Raw genomic sequence first — 12,930 nt, forward strand, 5'->3', positions numbered from 1 at the left:
TAATAAACCGACAAGTGTGGGATTCGAACCCACGCATGCAGAGCACAGTGGATTAGCAGTTCATCACCTTAACCACTCGGCCACCTTGTCGTGTAAAAGTCAGTTTTCAGGAGGAAAAAATATAGTAGCCGAAATGTGTTCTATGAGGTGATAGTTGTCCACACATAATAAAGAGCATATATTTACAGATTGTTATGGCAACTTGTTGTCTTCAGCTTTGCTCTAAATGACCTTGTTGTCCTTCCCTACTTCAGCTTGAATTTATATGATATATGTAATGGAATCATAAAAATTACACATTGCAAACGTGTTCTATCCATATGTGATCTACTGTCACACTACCCTCAAATGAGCTAAGATTGCTTTATTTCAGTTGTACGTGGATTTAAAGTGCAATTTCATACAAATATTTTACTGGTATGGTGCTTTCGAGTCTCTAGGTGTCATTCATTGTTGGGGTGCTTACATGTCAACATTAGGCAGCAAATAGTATACAAAGAAGTGAAACTGCCTTCCCATTTATTCTGCATTGTTCTGCAAAACGTTTTAAGTAGGAGAAAGTAAAACTTAGTTCATAAAACCGCCTAAACTGGGAGTATTGCCGCTACAGCTTTGACACTTCAGTTTAAAAACGTACGTGCATCAAGAAGAAATATTTTTGCGCTAAATAAATTGCTGTCCGACTGCTCACGTAACGCATAAAACTGAGGCAGTCGTAATTACACCACATTGAAGTTATATCTTGGTGGTTTTCATTGATGATGACTCAGCAGCAACAGATCAGATGACTTTTTATTAGTGATAGCGCATCACGGCCTTGATAAGTAAACTTACAAGGAGACACGCCTAGGTCGATGAACCTTTTGGACTACGTTCAGGGACTTCCCAGTACGAGATGTCTTTTGGCATCACAAATCAATGGATCAATATCTCAACAACAATCGCAATAACTAATCATCATGCTAATCAATAACCTTTAATGAGAGTCAATAAAGTGAACACACCATGACCTTTCAGTCATGAATAAAAACACCAATTTAGTTAAGTGTTAGGATACTTATTTCCCTATTGGTTACAATCTAAAGTCATTTCTGTTAATCTCATCAGCAATTCATCTCATTAGTAACTCTTCAGATTTGCAATTAGAAATGCAATTAATCAATGCATGGAGAATATTCACTCAGTATTATCACATCATTAATAAGAACCAACTTAGCAAAGTCTCAGTAGTGCATGATTCAAAAAAGCAAGAACTCAGTAATTTGTCTATTTGCGTCAGATTTTAGTGAACACCTTAACTAACCTCAAATTAGAATCAGCATGTTGGGCTTCATGCAAAACAATTTAGCAAACACAAATTTGGAAAACATCTAACTATGGCCTCTATCAAAGAGCAGTTGGTACCGAGAAAGAAAAGGCAAGCCGACAATTAAAATTTTCATCAGATAGTTACCCATCCAACGGATCAGCAAACAGCGTCAGTCTTTGTCCTCAGGGCATCAGTCGTTTTCACCATCAGCAAAGATAGGACAGGGCAAAGCCTCTGTATTGCATAGCTGAGGAACAAGAACTCCCCTCATATAGAGGAGATATGAGTATCAGGTAAGGAATAAGTAAAGGGTGGTTTAGAGTATCAGGACGAACAAACGGCAAAGTCTCAAAGGAAATGGCCTAAATGGCTCAGTAGAATGGCAAAGAATGGGTTGGAGTGGAATGTCCAATAAATAGCTGATTTCTGCTCAGTTCATATGTTTAATCAAAACTGTCTAATGTACTCCTAATTCCTCGTTGGATAATAATTTGTGCATCGTTATCTCTGTCTAATAATTATTCACGCATTTCACCAGAATTTTCCACAAACCATAGTTCACATGTCGTTGATTGGCCCATGTTATTGACGTCTTCATCGGTTGGAATGTCAGGTAAGGAAAGTTACACTTTACGCACCTGTCAGTAGTTCCATTGTTTTCTCCTACTCCAGGCAACCTTGCACCTGTTACGAATTACACTGTTGCATTCAGCAAGAATGTCTCCTTGAGCAAGTCGGGTCCCATGAGAAAGAATTTACTACAGCTACACACACCTCTAGCTTCTGGAAAAGTACAGTTTCGTGTCCTTCAGGAAAACAGCACATTGCACGTTAGAAAAACACAGTTTAATATGAGACCAGGCATGTAGGCCCAGACCGTCGCTAAACTAAGGCCTAGTGCTTAATGTACAAACTCCTAATACATAACTCCAATTTTGATATGTTAATACAAGTTCAAAACATCAGTACATAATTAATTCAGCATTAATAACTTTCATTAGTCTTCGTATACATTGGTAGCCACTCCCCGTGGGCACATTTTAAACGCGTGCATTATTTCTACATTAACACATTTTCTATGCAGTTTCATTACACAATATATTGCAAACTTCTACGTCCCCCAACTTAACAACCCTCCGCCTGAGGAAAGAATTTGTGATTCGTGCACAGAACCCGGCCGGCGCTGTTTACAGTAATGCCTAAGCACAGTGCTCACCTGAGCGGTGTTTCCAAACCGAGGCATTGTACTGTCGGAAATACCATGGGATACGTAATTTAACTTTCACATAAAATAGGGTTAAACCAGACATACCGCATATTAAAAAGTAAACACACAATAATAAACCGACAAGGGTGGGATTCGAACCAACGCATGCAGAGTACAATGGATTAGCAGTCCATCGCCTTAACCACTTGGCCACCTTGTCGTGTAAAGGTCAGTTTTCAGGAGGAAAAAATATAGTAGCCGAAATGTGTTCTATGAGGTGATAGTTGTCCACACATAATAAAGAGCATATATTTACAGATTGTTATGGCAACTTGTTGTCTTCAGCTTTGCTCTAAATGACCTTGTTGTCCTTCCCTACTTCAGCTTGAATTTATATGATATATGTAATGGAATCATGAAAATTACACATTCCAAACGTGTTCTATCCATATGTGATCTACTGTCACACTACCCTCAAATGAGCTAAGATTGCTTTATTTCAGTTGTACGTGGATTTAAAGTGCAATTTCATACAAATATTTTACTGGTATGGTGCTTTCGAGTCTCTAGGTGTCATTCATTGTTGGGGTGCTTACATGTCAACATTAGGCAGCAAATAGTACACAAATAAGGAAAACTGCCTTCCCATTTAATGTGCATTGTTCTGCAAAATGTTTTAAGTAGGAGAAAGTAAAACTTAGTTTATAAAACCGCCTAAACTGGGAGTATTGCCGCTACAGCTTTGACACTTCAGTTTAAAAACGTACGTGCATCAACAAGAAATATTTTTGCGCTAAATAAATTGCTGTCCGACTGCTCACGTAACGCATAAAACTGAGGCAGTCGTAATTACACCACATTGAAGTAATATCTTGGTGGTTTTCGTTGACGATGACTCAGCAGCAACAGATCAGATGACTTTTTATTAGTGATAGCGCATCACGGCCTTGATAAGTAAACTTACAAGGAGACACGCCTAGGTAGATGAACCTTTTGGACTACGTTCGGGGACTTCCCAGTACGAGATGTCTTTTGGCATCACAAATCAATGGATCAATATCTCAACAACAATCGCAATAACTAATCATCATGCTAATCAATAACCTTTAATGAGAGTAAATAAAGTGAACACACCATGACCTTTCAGTCATGAATAAAAACACCAATTTAGTTAAGTGTTAGGATACTTATTTCCCTATTGGTTACAATCTAAAGTAATTTCTGTTAATCTCATCGGCAATTCATCTCATTAGTAACTCTTCAGATTTGCAATTAGAAATGCAATTAATCAATGCATGGGGAATATTCACTCAGTATTAACACATCATTAATAAGAACCAACTTAGCAAAGTCTCAGTAGTGCATATTTCAAAAAAGCAAGAACTCAGTAATTTGTCTATTTGCGTCAGATTTTAGTGAACACCTTAACTAACCTCAAATTAGCATCAGCATGTTGGGCTTCATGCAAAACAATTTAGCAAACACAAATTTGGAAAACATCTAACTATGGCCTCTATCAAAGAGCAGTTGGTACCGAGAAAGAAAAGGCAAGCCGACAATTACAATTTTCATCAGATAGTTACCCATCCAAAGGATCAGCAAACAGCGTCAGTCTTTGTCCTCAGGGCATCAGTCGTTTTCACCATCAGCAAAGATAGGACAGGGCAAAGCCTCTGTATTGCATAGCTGAGGAACAAGAACTCCCCTCATATAGAGGAGATATGAGTATCAGGTAAGGAATAAGTAAAGGGTGGTTTAGAGTATCAGGACGAACAAACGGCAAAGTCTCAAAGGAAATGGCCTAAATGGCTCAGTAGAATGGCAAAGAATGGGTTGGAGTGGAATGTCCAATAAATAGCTGATTTCTGCTCAGTTCATATGGTTAAATCAAAACGGTCTAATTTACTCCTAATTCCTCGTTGGATAATAATTTGTGCATCGTTATCTCTGTCCAATAATTATTCACGCATTTCACCAGAATTTTCCACAAACCATAGTTCACATGTCGTTGATTGGCCCATGTTATTGACGTCTTCATCGGTTGGAATGTCAGGTAAGAAAAGTTACACTTTACGCACCTGTCAGTAGTTCCATTGTTTTCTCCTACTCCAGGCAACCTTGCACCTGTTACGAATTACACTGTTGCATTCAGCAAGAATGTCTCCTTGAGCAAGTCGGGTCCCATGAGAAAGAATTTACTAGAGCTACACACATCTCTAGCTTCTGGAAAAGTAAAGTTTCGTGTCCTTCAGGAAAACAGCACATTGCATGTTAGAAAAACACAGTTTAATATGAGACCAGGCATGTAGGCCCAGACCCTCGCTAAACTAAGGCCTATTGCTTAATGTACAAACTCCTAATACATAACTCCAATTTTGATATGTTAATACAAGTTCAAAACATCAGTACATAATTAATTCAGCATTAATAACTTTCATTAGTCTTCGTATACATTGGTAGCCACTCCCCGTGGGCACATTTCAAACGCGTGCATTATTTCTACATTAACACATTTTCTATGCAGTTTCATTACACAATATATTGCAAACTTCTACGTCCCCCAACTTAACAACCCTCCGCCTGAGGAAAGAATTTGTGATTCATGCACAGAACCCGGCCGGCGCTGTTTACAGTAATGCCTAAGCACAGTGCTCACCTGAGCAGTGTTTCCAAACCGAGGCATTGTACTGTCGGAAATACCATGGGATACGTAATTTAACTTTCACATCAAATAGGGTTAAACCAGACATACCGCATATTAAAAAGTAAACACACAATAATAAACCGACAAGGGTGGGATTCGAACCAACGCATGCAGAGCACAATGGATTAGCAGTCCATCGTCTTAACCACTCGGCCACCTTTTCGTGTAAAAGTCAGTTTTCAGGAGGAAAAAATATAGTAGCCGAAATGTGTTCTATGAGGTGATAGTTGTCCACACATAATAAAGAGCATATATTTACAGATTGTTATGGCAACTTGTTGTCTTCAGCTTTGCTCTAAATGACCTTGTTGTCCTTCCCTACTTCAGCTTGAATTTATATGATATATGTAATGGAATCATGAAAATTACACATTCCAAACGTGTTCTATCCATATGTGATCTACTGTCACACTACCCTCAAATGAGCTAAGATTGCTTTATTTCAGTTGTACGTGGATTTAAAGTGCAATTTCATACAAATATTTTACTGGTATGGTGCTTTCGAGTCTCTAGGTGTCATTCATTGTTGGGGTGCTTACATGTCAACATTAGGCAGCAAAGAGTACACAAATAAGGAAAACTGCCTTCCCATTTAATGTGCATTGTTCTGCAAAACGTTTTAAGTAGGAGAAAGTAAAACTTAGTTTATAAAACCGCCTAAACTCGGAGTATTGCCGCTACAGCTTTGACACTTCAGTTTAAAAACGTACGTGCATCAACAAGAAATATTTTTGCGCTAAATAAATTGCTGTCCGACTGCTCACGTAACGCATAAAACTGAGGCAGTCGTAATTACACCACATTGAAGTAATATCTTGGTGGTTTTCGTTGACGATGACTCAGCAGCAACAGATCAGATGACTTTTTATTAGTGATAGCGCATCACGGCCTTGATAAGTAAACTTACAAGGAGACACGCCTAGGTAGATGAACCTTTTGGACTACGTTCGGGGACTTCCCAGTACGAGATGTCTTTTGGCATCACAAATCAATGGATCAATATCTCAACAACAATCGCAATAACTAATCATCATGCTAATCAATAACCTTTAATGAGAGTCAATAAAGTGAACACACCATGACCTTTCAGTCATGAATAAAAACACCAATTTAGTTAAGTGTTAGGATACTTATTTCCCTATTGGTAACAATCTAAAGTAATTTCTGTTAATCTCATCGGCAATTCATCTCATTAGTAACTCTTCAGATTTGCAATTAGAAATGCAATTAATCAATGCATGGGGAATATTCACTCAGTATTAACACATCATTAATAAGAACCAACTTAGCAAAGTCTCAGTAGTGCATATTTCAAAAAAGCAAGAACTCAGTAATTTGTCTATTTGCGTCAGATTTTAGTGAACACCTTAACTAACCTCAAATTAGCATCAGCATGTTGGGCTTCATGCAAAACAATTTAGCAAACACAAATTTGGAAAACATCTAACTATGGCCTCTATCAAAGAGCAGTTGGTACCGAGAAAGAAAAGGCAAGCCGACAATTACAATTTTCATCAGATAGTTACCCATCCAAAGGATCAGCAAACAGCGTCAGTCTTTGTCCTCAGGGCATCAGTCGTTTTCACCATCAGCAAAGATAGGACAGGGCAAAGCCTCTGTATTGCATAGCTGAGGAACAAGAACTCCCCTCATATAGAGGAGATATGAGTATCAGGTAAGGAATAAGTAAAGGGTGGTTTAGAGTATCAGGACGAACAAACGGCAAAGTCTCAAAGGAAATGGCCTAAATGGCTCAGTAGAATGGCAAAGAATGGGTTGGAGTGGAATGTCCAATAAATAGCTGATTTCTGCTCAGTTCATATGGTTAAATCAAAACGGTCTAATTTACTCCTAATTCCTCGTTGGATAATAATTTGTGCATCGTTATCTCTGTCCAATAATTATTCACGCATTTCACCAGAATTTTCCACAAACCATAGTTCACATGTCGTTGATTGGCCCATGTTATTGACGTCTTCATCGGTTGGAATGTCAGGTAAGAAAAGTTACACTTTACGCACCAGTCAGTAGTTCCATTGTTTTCTCCTACTCCAGGCAACCTTGCACCTGTTACGAATTACACTGTTGCATTCAGCAAGAATGTCTCCTTGAGCAAGTCGGGTCCCATGAGAAAGAATTTACTAGAGCTACACACATCTCTAGCTTCTGGAAAAGTAAAGTTTCGTGTCCTTCAGGAAAACAGCACATTGCACGTTAGAAAAACACAGTTTAATATGAGACCAGGCATGTAGGCCCAGACCCTCGCTAAACTAAGGCCTATTGCTTAATGTACAAACTCCTAATACATAACTCCAATTTTGATATGTTAATACAAGTTCAAAACATCAGTACATAATTAATTCAGCATTAATAACTTTCATTAGTCTTCGTATACATTGGTAGCCACTCCCCGTGGGCACATTTCAAACGCGTGCATTATTTCTACATTAACACATTTTCTATGCAGTTTCATTACACAATATATTGCAAACTTCTACGTCCCCCAACTTAACAACCCTCCGCCTGAGGAAAGAATTTGTGATTCATGCACAGAACCCGGCCGGCGCTGTTTACAGTAATGCCTAAGCACAGTGCTCACCTGAGCAGTGTTTCCAAACCGAGGCATTGTACTGTCGGAAATACCATGGGATACGTAATTTAACTTTCACATCAAATAGGGTTAAACCAGACATACCGCATATTAAAAAGTAAACACACAATAATAAACCGACAAGGGTGGGATTCGAACCAACGCATGCAGAGCACAATGGATTAGCAGTCCATCGTCTTAACCACTCGGCCACCTTTTCGTGTAAAAGTCAGTTTTCAGGAGGAAAAAATATAGTAGCCGAAATGTTTTCTATGAGGTGATAGTTGTCCACACATAATAAAGAGCATATATTTACAGATTGTTATGGCAACTTGTTGTCTTCAGCTTTGCTCTAAATGACCTTGTTGTCCTTCCCTACTTCAGCTTGAATTTATATGATATATGTAATGGAATCATGAAAATTACACATTCCAAACGTGTTCTATCCATATGTGATCTACTGTCACACTACCCTCAAATGAGCTAAGATTGCTTTATTTCAGTTGTACGTGGATTTAAAGTGCAATTTCATACAAATATTTTACTGGTATGGTGCTTTCGAGTCTCTAGGTGTCATTCATTGTTGGGGTGCTTACATGTCAACATTAGGCAGCAAATAGTACACAAATAAGGAAAACTGCCTTCCCATTTAATGTGCATTGTTCTGCAAAACGTTTTAAGTAGGAGAAAGTAAAACTTAGTTTATAAAACCGCCTAAACTCGGAGTATTGCCGCTACAGCTTTGACACTTCAGTTTAAAAACGTACGTGCATCAACAAGAAATATTTTTGCGCTAAATAAATTGCTGTCCGACTGCTCACGTAACGCATAAAACTGAGGCAGTCGTAATTACACCACATTGAAGTAATATCTTGGTGGTTTTCGTTGACGATGACTCAGCAGCAACAGATCAGATGACTTTTTATTAGTGATAGCGCATCACGGCCTTGATAAGTAAACTTACAAGGAGACACGCCTAGGTAGATGAACCTTTTGGACTACGTTCGGGGACTTCCCAGTACGAGATGTCTTTTGGCATCACAAATCAATGGATCAATATCTCAACAACAATCGCAATAACTAATCATCATGCTAATCAATAACCTTTAATGAGAGTAAATAAAGTGAACACACCATGACCTTTCAGTCATGAATAAAAACACCAATTTAGTTAAGTGTTAGGATACTTATTTCCCTATTGGTTACAATCTAAAGTAATTTCTGTTAATCTCATCGGCAATTCATCTCATTAGTAACTCTTCAGATTTGCAATTAGAAATGCAATTAATCAATGCATGGGGAATATTCACTCAGTATTAACACATCATTAATAAGAACCAACTTAGCAAAGTCTCAGTAGTGCATATTTCAAAAAAGCAAGAACTCAGTAATTTGTCTATTTGCGTCAGATTTTAGTGAACACCTTAACTAACCTCAAATTAGCATCAGCATGTTGGGCTTCATGCAAAACAATTTAGCAAACACAAATTTGGAAAACATCTAACTATGGCCTCTATCAAAGAGCAGTTGGTACCGAGAAAGAAAAGGCAAGCCGACAATTACAATTTTCATCAGATAGTTACCCATCCAAAGGATCAGCAAACAGCGTCAGTCTTTGTCCTCAGGGCATCAGTCGTTTTCACCATCAGCAAAGATAGGACAGGGCAAAGCCTCTGTATTGCATAGCTGAGGAACAAGAACTCCCCTCATATAGAGGAGATATGAGTATCAGGTAAGGAATAAGTAAAGGGTGGTTTAGAGTATCAGGACGAACAAACGGCAAAGTCTCAAAGGAAATGGCCTAAATGGCTCAGTAGAATGGCAAAGAATGGGTTGGAGTGGAATGTCCAATAAATAGCTGATTTCTGCTCAGTTCATATGGTTAAATCAAAACGGTCTAATTTACTCCTAATTCCTCGTTGGATAATAATTTGTGCATCGTTATCTCTGTCCAATAATTATTCACGCATTTCACCAGAATTTTCCACAAACCATAGTTCACATGTCGTTGATTGGCCCATGTTATTGACGTCTTCATCGGTTGGAATGTCAGGTAAGAAAAGTTACACTTTACGCACCAGTCAGTAGTTCCATTGTTTTCTCCTACTCCAGGCAACCTTGCACCTGTTACGAATTACACTGTTGCATTCAGCAAGAATGTCTCCTTGAGCAAGTCGGGTCCCATGAGAAAGAATTTACTAGAGCTACACACATCTCTAGCTTCTGGAAAAGTAAAGTTTCGTGTCCTTCAGGAAAACAGCACATTGCACGTTAGAAAAACACAGTTTAATATGAGACCAGGCATGTAGGCCCAGACCCTCGCTAAACTAAGGCCTAGTGCTTAATGTACAAACTCCTAATACATAACTCCAATTTTTATATGTTAATACAAGTTCAAAACATCAGTACATAATTAATTCAGCATTAATAACTTTCATTAGTCTTCGTATACATTGGTAGCCACTCCCCGTGGGCACATTTCAAACGCGTGCATTATTTCTACATTAACACATTTTCTATGCAGTTTCATTACACAATATATTGCAAACTTCTACGTCCCCCAACTTAACAACCCTCCGCCTGAGGAAAGAATTTGTGATTCATGCACAGAACCCGGCCGGCGCTGTTTACAGTAATGCCTAAGCACAGTGCTCACCTGAGCAGTGTTTCCAAACCGAGGCATTGTACTGTCGGAAATACCATGGGATACGTAATTTAACTTTCACATCAAATAGGGTTAAACCAGACATACCGCATATTAAAAAGTAAACACACAATAATAAACCGACAAGGGTGGGATTCGAACCAACGCATGCAGAGCACAATGGATTAGCAGTCCATCCTCTTAACCACTCGGCCACCTTTTCGTGTAAAAGTCAGTTTTCAGGAGGAAAAAATATAGTAGCCGAAATGTGTTCTATGAGGTGATAGTTGTCCACACATAATAAAGAGCATATATTTACAGATTGTTATGGCAACTTGTTGTCTTCAGCTTTGCTCTAAATGACCTTGTTGTCCTTCCCTACTTCAGCTTGAATTTATATGATATATGTAATGGAATCATGAAAATTACACATTCCAAACGTGTTCTATCCATATGTGATCTACTGTCACACTACCCTCAAATGAGCTAAGATTGCTTTATTTCAGTTGTACGTGGATTTAAAGTGCAATTTCATACAAATATTTTACTGGTATGGTGCTTTCGAGTCTCTAGGTGTCATTCATTGTTGGGGTGCTTACATGTCAACATTAGGCAGCAAATAGTACACAAATAAGGAAAACTGCCTTCCCATTTAATGTGCATTGTTCTGCAAAATGTTTTAAGTAGGAGAAAGTAAAACTTAGTTTATAAAACCGCCTAAACTGGGAGTATTGCCGCTACAGCTTTGACACTTCAGTTTAAAAACATACGTGCATCAACAAGAAATATTTTTGCGCTAAATAAATTGTTGTCCGACTGCTCACGTAACGCATAAAACTGAGGCAGTCGTAATTACACCACATTGAAGTAATATCTTGGTGGTTTTCGTTGACGATGACTCAGCAGCAACAGATCAGATGACTTTTTATTAGTGATAGCGCATCACGGCCTTGATAAGTAAACTTACAAGGAGACACGCCTAGGTCGATGAACCTTTTGGACTACGTTCGGGGACTTCCCAGTACGAGATGTCTTTTGGCATCACAAATCAATGGATCAATATCTCAACAACAATCGCAATAACTAATCATCATGCTAATCAATAACCTTTAATGAGAGTAAATAAAGTGAACACACCATGACCTTTCAGTCATGAATAAAAACACCAATTTAGTTAAGTGTTAGGATACTTATTTCCCTATTGGTTACAATCTAAAGTAATTTCTGTTAATCTCATCGGCAATTCATCTCATTAGTAACTCTTCAGATTTGCAATTAGAAATGCAATTAATCAATGTATGGGGAATATTCACTCAGTATTAACACATCATTAATAAGAACCAACTTAGCAAAGTCTCAGTAGTGCATATTTCAAAAAAGCAAGAACTCAGTAATTTGTCTATTTGCGTCAGATTTTAGTGAACACCTTAACTAACCTCAAATTAGCATCAGCATGTTGGGCTTCATGCAAAACAATTTAGCAAACACAAATTTGGAAAACATCTAACTATGGCCTCTATCAAAGAGCAGTTGGTACCGAGAAAGAAAAGGCAAGCCGACAATTACAATTTTCATCAGATAGTTACCCATCCAAAGGATCAGCAAACAGCGTCAGTCTTTGTCCTCAGGGCATCAGTCGTTTTCACCATCAGCAAAGATAGGACAGGGCAAAGCCTCTGTATTGCATAGCTGAGGAACAAGAACTCCCCTCATATAGAGGAGATATGAGTATCAGGTAAGGAATAAGTAAAGGGTGGTTTAGAGTATCAGGACGAACAAACGGCAAAGTCTCAAAGGAAATGGCCTAAATGGCTCAGTAGAATGGCAAAGAATGGGTTGGAGTGGAATGTCCAATAAATAGCTGATTTCTGCTCAGTTCATATGGTTAAATCAAAACGGTCTAATTTACTCCTAATTCCTCGTTGGATAATAATTTGTGCATCGTTATCTCTGTCCAATAATTATTCACGCATTTCACCAGAATTTTCCACAAACCATAGTTCACATGTCGTTGATTGGCCCATGTTATTGACGTCTTCATCGGTTGGAATGTCAGGTAAGAAAAGTTACACTTTACGCACCAGTCAGTAGTTCCATTGTTTTCTCCTACTCCAGGCAACCTTGCACCTGTTACGAATTACACTGTTGCATTCAGCAAGAATGTCTCCTTGAGCAAGTCGGGTCCCATGAGAAAGAATTTACTAGAGCTACACACATCTCTAGCTTCTGGAAAAGTAAAGTTTCGTGTCCTTCAGGAAAACAGCACATTGCACGTTAGAAAAACACAGTTTAATATGAGACCAGGCATGTAGGCCCAGACCCTCGCTAAACTAAGGCCTATTGCTTAATGTACAAACTCCTAATACATAACTCCAATTTTGATATGTTAATACAAGTTCAAAACATCAGTACATAATTAATTCAGCATTAATAACTTTCATTAGTCTTCGTATACATTGGTAGCCACTCCCCGTGG

At 38.4% G+C, this 12,930-nt stretch overlaps 2 non-coding genes across 2 annotated transcripts; both read right to left on the bottom strand.

Annotated features, from left to right (window-relative positions):
* Positions 1–8: 8 nt before the first annotated feature.
* On the bottom strand, positions 9–90 carry TRNAS-GCU (transfer RNA serine (anticodon GCU)). Its single transcript has one exon. It is a non-coding gene; the product is annotated as a tRNA-Ser (tRNA).
* A 2,564-nt stretch (positions 91–2,654) lies between these two features.
* TRNAS-GCU (transfer RNA serine (anticodon GCU)) lies at positions 2,655–2,736 on the bottom strand. The gene has a single exon. It is a non-coding gene; the product is annotated as a tRNA-Ser (tRNA).
* Between the last annotated feature and the right edge of the window lie 10,194 nt (positions 2,737–12,930).

Source organism: Pleurodeles waltl, chromosome 12 (assembly GCF_031143425.1).
Source record: "Pleurodeles waltl isolate 20211129_DDA chromosome 12, aPleWal1.hap1.20221129, whole genome shotgun sequence".
Lineage (NCBI taxonomy): Eukaryota > Metazoa > Chordata > Amphibia > Caudata > Salamandridae > Pleurodeles > Pleurodeles waltl.